Genomic DNA, 7,345 nt, shown 5'->3' with positions numbered 1-7,345 from the left:
GGACAAACACCTTTACACATTGCTGCGTCTAAGAATGATGGTAGCGAACTGGCACTTGAATTGATTTTTTCAAACTTTGATAAATGTAACTTGAACCTGCTTTTAGAAGATGAAAATGGCAATACATTTTTTCATACATTCTTGTCTTTAATTAGATGTTCTGCTCCAAAAATGGAATGTAATATATTACCATTCATTAAACGTCTCTTGGAAGGAGAATACAGAACTTGCTCAAAACAAAATATGAAGAAACTTGTGCAGTCTAAAAATAAATCAGGACACACACCACTACATATCTTTGTGAACAAGACTAATGAATTCAGTTCATTATCGAATACTTTGATCATACATGTTTTAGAATTTTTTCTAAAAGCTGGAGCTGATATTAACTCATGCAACAGTTTAGGTGAAACACCTTTACATTCACTGATTAATTTCTTTTGGGTGAAACAAGAAACAATAGAATTTGTACTCAAAACTGGTGCAGACGTGAACGTGCAAAATATTTTCGGCGAATCGCCAATATTCAAAGCCCCTTTGTTTAGACGGTTTCGTTTAGCATATGATGCTAGCTGCTTGGAATTACTAATCAAATATGGGGCTAGGACCGATATGTGTAATGAGCTAGGACAGACTCCATTAATTGTGCATATGCTAGAATCACCTGAAACGTTTAATGTTAACGTCATTCAAATGTTCGGGGATAAGGTGGATGGAAATCAACAAGACAATAACAAAAGTAATTTATTGCATTTTATAGCTTGGGACACTGAGCTAGAGAGAATCGCAAATGTTTCTCGTTTGGATATATTCAATTGGTCAGATTTCAGTGTTGTTCCGGATAGTCTTGGACAGCTCCCATGTGATATTGCGTATTCAATGGGACATAAACGTCTGCTGAACGAACTATGTGTTTGCAAAAATGGAGTTCATAAAGATAAGTTAGTATTCTGCTCAAGAAAGATATTATTTAAATTATTGAAACATAAGGATGATATATTCCACAAGTATGTTCGATCAAAATGCGATTATTTTTCTGAATGTGCAATTAGAAATACTATGAACTTACCATTGATAGGGTTGGTAAATTTTGACGGAGAAGCAGGAGCGGTTAAAACAGCAGTTGTGAGTATTGTCGAAGATATATGTAGAAGAATAGGGGAGAAGGATGAATTACTGAAAAACAGTGTCATTCTTTCTGGCAGTGTTGCCGAAAATACAAAAATTGGTCTGCCAGATGAATTTGATTTTATATTTATGCTAGAGAAAATGTCAGAGTTTATGGACATAGAGGAATATAAAGACAACAAATATGTCCGTGTAAAATTAAAAGAAGCATTTAGGGGAAATACTTGTCGTCATTTCTTTGATAGAAATTGCTACCTGAACAAAGCAAGACTAATAGATAGGTTACATGACGTTTTACAAGAAATCATCCAAATGCCGTCCATATACACACATAGGAACATATTTCTTATAAAAGATGGATTGAAAAGACCAGTTACGTCTCCTAATTTCAAATTAACTCTCAGATGGTCCGGTTGTCAATACAAAAACATGAGAATCAACATCGATCTTGTTCCTTCGTGTCGATTAAAGTGCCCTTCTAGTTCACAGTTCTTTCTCAGATGCCCCTAACAAAATACATGGGAAATGGGAAGTACTGATACTCTTTCAAGAAGCATAATCTCAGCAAAATAGAGCAAGGACGTGTAAAACTGAGCATTTTTGATTATGAGGGATTGTTTCGTATTTCACAAGCAAATGTAGAGAAAAATATTTTTAATACACTTCCACAAATGGCTAGAGATGCTTATACAGTGTCCAAAATTTTATGTGACGATAGAGTATGTCCATCAGTGATTGATATTAAACAAGGCAGCATGCAACCAAAATTTTTTCTATTGTCTCAGTTATATTCTCAAAAACTGTTTGTTCCTGTTGCTAACGGGATGTCAAAGGAAACGGCATCGACTTTATCATTACATGATTACGTCTGTTTAATATTCCAAGAGCTTCTTCAATACGCGCATAAAGGCAATTTACCTTGCTACATGTTTCCTTGGCAAAATCTTTTCACATATCGAAATTTTCTGACTATGTGGAAAATCATTACACGTGTGTGAGTAGAGCTATGTATGCAAAATTGATTTTTTAACATCCTTGGTAAAGAGCAAAACTTTTGCGACATTGCACCAACAATGAATGCCCCAAACCAGATGATTTTCTATATCTATATTACTCAGTTCTCGGGAATATTCTTGACTATTCGTGTCAGTTGATCCCATACAAGGTAATGAAATTTGTGCTTACTGTAAAAAAAGCCTGGCAGCATAATTTTTACTCTACAATCATGTTCAGGTTTCAAGCTATGGACATATTGCAGTGTTAAGTGCCAAGAAGAAAACTGGAACAGACATAGGTTTGCGTGTGATTACCATTACAATGCGCGCTGTCAAATGGTACCCGGTCATCAGTGTGTAATATCTTCAAAGCGCTCGATTGACCCTCCCCCTTCCACTCAAAACGGCCAACAATATTTTATCAGTTTTTGGGGAATTACAGGGCAAAATCTTCGCCTATTTTTAAAGTTACTCAATTTATGCGATATTTGAAAAAGAAATAATTTTTTGTAACTTATTTTTATGGGCATGTTTTTATAAGTAGAATTTGAAAATGATACTGTTTTATTCAAGGTCCATATATGACTGGATTAAAAGGACCCAAAAAATATATAATTATAATGAATGCGTTGCAAGTTCAGGTTTAATTAAACAAGGCATAGATAGATTTAGATACATTTATTTCTGTATAAAAAATATGTGCACGTTTGAAAACCATTATACCGTAATAAAACGATATATACAACTATTTGTACATTGTCATTAATCATTTGCCAATTTGATACAGTTAAATGTATCTCTTCCCTTGACTAAGTTAAATTTTGTGGAGCTCTATCATAGATGTATTTTAGATGTCACAGGATGACTCCAAATGACAGGAAAAATAACAACACTGGGTCCAAATACGGGGATATATGTTTCGGTCGCTGCGCGGCACATAAAGCCTCCCTTTGAGATAAGTGATAAAACTTGTAAAAAGATACGTTGGAAGTATAGTGGTGTTGTGCTCGTTACTGGTACAAAAAAAAAGTGTAAAATGACGTCGAGGTTATTTTGCGCGGGTTAGCGACGTTTATTCCCAAATGGGGTGTATGTGCTATGAAATACTGCTACACAAGCACAAATATTATTTCATATCATATATTTCATTTTAAGATACTTTGAATAGTGTATTTCTACATTTTTAACAATTTCATAAAATGCATTAAATAGCACACTCCCGTATGTAAGGATCTGTGACGTCACCGATAAGGTCTGCTATCTAAAATAGCACAGGACTCAATTTGCGGACAAACAATCAGTGATTCGATGTACAATAGCATAAGTAAACCCTAGATTTTGCATTATATTGGTTATTTTTGATCAGGTTTCTAGCCTACACATCGCAAACAAATGATTTTTCCACTTTTAATTTCAATAAACTAGCCGAGAAACTATTTTTTATATCCATGTTAGAAATAACATACCGCTTTTTCGTCAATATATGAAAGGACGATGTTAATGAATGGATGATGTTATTCTGTTCATTTTGTGACACTTTCAGTTTTAAAAAAGAATATTTAGAAAAAAATATAACAACTCGAGAAAAAATGTATTAATGCCAAATGAAAAGCGTTAATATTTAAAACAAAAAATGTATTTACAGAACAGAAAAATTATTGGCCCGGCCCAAACCACGGAAATAGCCGATTCCGATTGTACGGAAACCACCGGAAACTTACGGACTGAAGGCTAATATAATTACGAATGGTGATACCGTCATCTTAATCAAGGCAAATTTATGTGTATTTTATTTCATTATTACAAAAGTAGAAGCAAAGTATTTAATATTGATGATACGTATGTTTGATGAAGTATTGCACTTGACATAAGCAAAGACCTAAAATAACAAGATATTTGAATCACACTCAATCAAAGAAGTAATACGTTCGGCAGTCGATGTGTCATTTTGTGTACCGGACAGACATGAGATAGCAGTTTGCAGGATACTTTCAACAGAACTTGACAGGCTAGTTAATGGTACGTCGTTATTTCACACCTAACGATGTGACACTAGGTTGTGTAGTACGGCGAAGGGTCTATACCGTGCACTGGAAGTATTTATAAAATTTGGTTGCCCGACCAAGATAACGTTTTAGCATAAGTATTAATTTAATAAAAAATATCTTGCCTTAGGGAACATATGAATATAAACACTCTTATATTAAGGTTGTCAAAGATTTGCATTGATAAGTACACATTTTGCGAAAATTAACTAGAAATGTAAGTTTATGAAATTATTATTATACTCCTTTTGCCTATCTCGGTTGCGCAACCAAGTAGATCGAAAATAGATGAACTTGAAGCTATGCGCTGTTTTCATACTTGTCATTTGTTTCAGGTTGTTGAAGTATTCAAATTTGAATATAAAACTATAAATTATATCAAAAGCTAAAAAAAAATAGTCCACTTTTTACATTTTTTCATATTAAAGGGAGGCAATTACAAAATTTCATAAAAAGTATCAAAGTAAACATTTCCAGAAGAGGTATAACTCTATGTAATAGGTCTTTGTTCCTGAAACACAAGAAAACTAAAAAAAGTATCATAAAATGTTGCTCAAATGATAAATCATATGATTTAGCTTTAAACAAAACCGGGTGATATGTATGGAGATGATACCCGGAGTTACAGTAAGTTGTAGAAATGAATGAAGTGGAGTATACAATATGAAAGATCGGTCGCAAAGTTTCGAACGAACTTTCGTGTTTTACTGCTAACGTTATTTTTGGTTTTAGATTATTTAATTTTTGATTTCTCTTTCTTTTATATTTGAAATAATACTAGCATATCTTTTTAACACAGAATTAAAAAAAAACCGGTCGGACCACGAACTATTTCAGCCTATGCTTATACAACTATTCACACAATGTTAACTTTTTTGTTTTTAAAATGAACATTTTAAAGCATGGATTATAAATGTGTGCAATTCAGATGTTAAATTATTATACACCACACAATGTCCAATGCAATTTTCCCATAAGTTTAACTTGAATAATATATCATATTTACAAGCGTTTTTATATCTCGTGCGCAAAATCGTTATTTTCAATTTCTGCGCATGTGATATTTTACAATAATTGCCTTTTGGTGAGGTCGATATGAGTCGCGCCATGAGAAAACCAACATCCGCGCAGTCTGGTCAGGATCCATGCTGTTTGCTAACGGTTTCTCTAATCGCAATAGACATTGTTGGTTTTCTCATGGCGTGGCTCATATGTGGATTTATTGGCCTGATAAAAGCAATATCAACCTCGGGCGAATTTACCGACTTGATATCGCTTTAACAGGTCGATAAATCCACATATCGACCACACATAAAAGGCGACAATTGTTTTATTATCAAATCCAGCCTACTCATAAGTATAAACATTAGATACAAATGTCTGCAGCCTTAGGTCATCTTTCGTGGTTAATTGTATACGACGTCGCATTGTTTTAACGTAATAACGTGTGGACGTCACAACTGGAGGTCAATACGTGTGTTTGGCTCCGCCTTCGAGAAAATACGACTTTTTATCGTTGAGCATGTGACTACATCTAGAACAATGGAAAGGACTATAAATATAGATTTAATGATAAAAACAATAATTTCATATCACATGCGCAACAACGCTATTTTGTTTTTCTGCGCATGTGATATTACATTTTCATGTCTCCCAATGAGAGATCGATACTTTCGTACTGATTAAAAGACGATGCGCTTATTTATACATAGGATTAAATTACTTTATCTTGTGTTCATACATGTGTGAACCCGGCCTATTTTTCTTTTCTGCTTTTGAATGATTTGTTCTACATGCAAAATTTTGAAAACAATTTTTCATCAAATATTAAACTGAAACTATCACCATCAGATTGGAAATTAACTAACTACTAACTACTAAGAAAATGAGTGCTCTCATTATATGTTCCGTAGTTATCGCCGTTTTTCGAATGTTACTGCTGCTGATTTTGTTGAAGTATGCCCATAAATAAAGCGATATGTAACCTCAAGACTATACCTATACAACAAAGTCGCGACAATTTCTAAGTGCTTACTAGTAAAGCCTCCTTAATTCTGTCTTCATTATTTGGTAAGTAATAACTTTTAATGTATAAATAAATCATTTCATTAATTTTCGGTATAATAAAAATAAATAATGTATTCCTGAGAGGTATCCCTCGAAATAACTCTATCCATGACTAATAGTTTTCAATGCGACAATTGTAAGTTACTGTAGAGAAAGAGTTTAGTATTTAAAATGTAAATGTATAATGCAATGTTGACGAAAATGGGCTTAAAATCCCAAAAGGCCACAACAGGAAATACAGTTCTTCCCGGCTAATTCTGACTTTTAAGTTGGTCGGGACTTTGATATGCACAGTCAAAATTTTCCTAGCGCCGCAGCATGAAAATGAACCTGGTAGTCATTTTATAATTTTATTTCATTCAAAAACATTTCAGGAACATTTTCAGAAATAAAAGATACATACTGAGTGGCGAACGATCAGTAAAATGTTAATAAGAAGTACTATATTATGTTTTTCATTACGCCGCTTTTGTGTGTAACATGTATTCAGGTATATACGCGTAACAATAAAGATCGGAAAGAAATCGAAAATGGCTAACAAAATAAGAATATAATTAAAATGAAATTTATGCTGTTGTAAACTTTTTTTGGTGATTAACTTATATTTCCCTTAGATACAAGCATTTGTTTGTAAAAATTGAGTGTGCAATAGCTGCGCGTGAAAATAGGAGAAAATTAAGACAATACCGCGAAAACGAAGAAGGAGATCCCTGTTTAGTTTTCGCTCATATTACAATTCTAATTTTTTTTTAATCATAATTGTATTTGTGAAACAAAAGAACATACTACTTAGTCATTACGTTTGAAAATATATAGGTTTCAATGGGCATGTTATACCAAATGAAACATAATTACTTTTTGGATATAATGGACAACCCAAAAAATAAATTAATCTCCGTAAAAACAGAAACGTCACAACTATATATATTTAGGGTTGAGCTAAAATGTGATTTCTCGACGCCATTTGCGTAAGAAGTACGAATTTTACCTTTTCAATACAATGTAATATCGGGTGAAGATCAACTTTTACTATTATTTAAACAAGTTATGAAGGATGCAACTTGTTTTTGGAAAATCCCGCTCATTACACCTTCTTTACCGTAAAGTTGA

This window comes from Mercenaria mercenaria, chromosome 17 (assembly GCF_021730395.1).
Source record: "Mercenaria mercenaria strain notata chromosome 17, MADL_Memer_1, whole genome shotgun sequence".
NCBI lineage: Eukaryota > Metazoa > Mollusca > Bivalvia > Venerida > Veneridae > Mercenaria > Mercenaria mercenaria.
Note: the sequence above shows the minus strand (reverse complement) of the source record.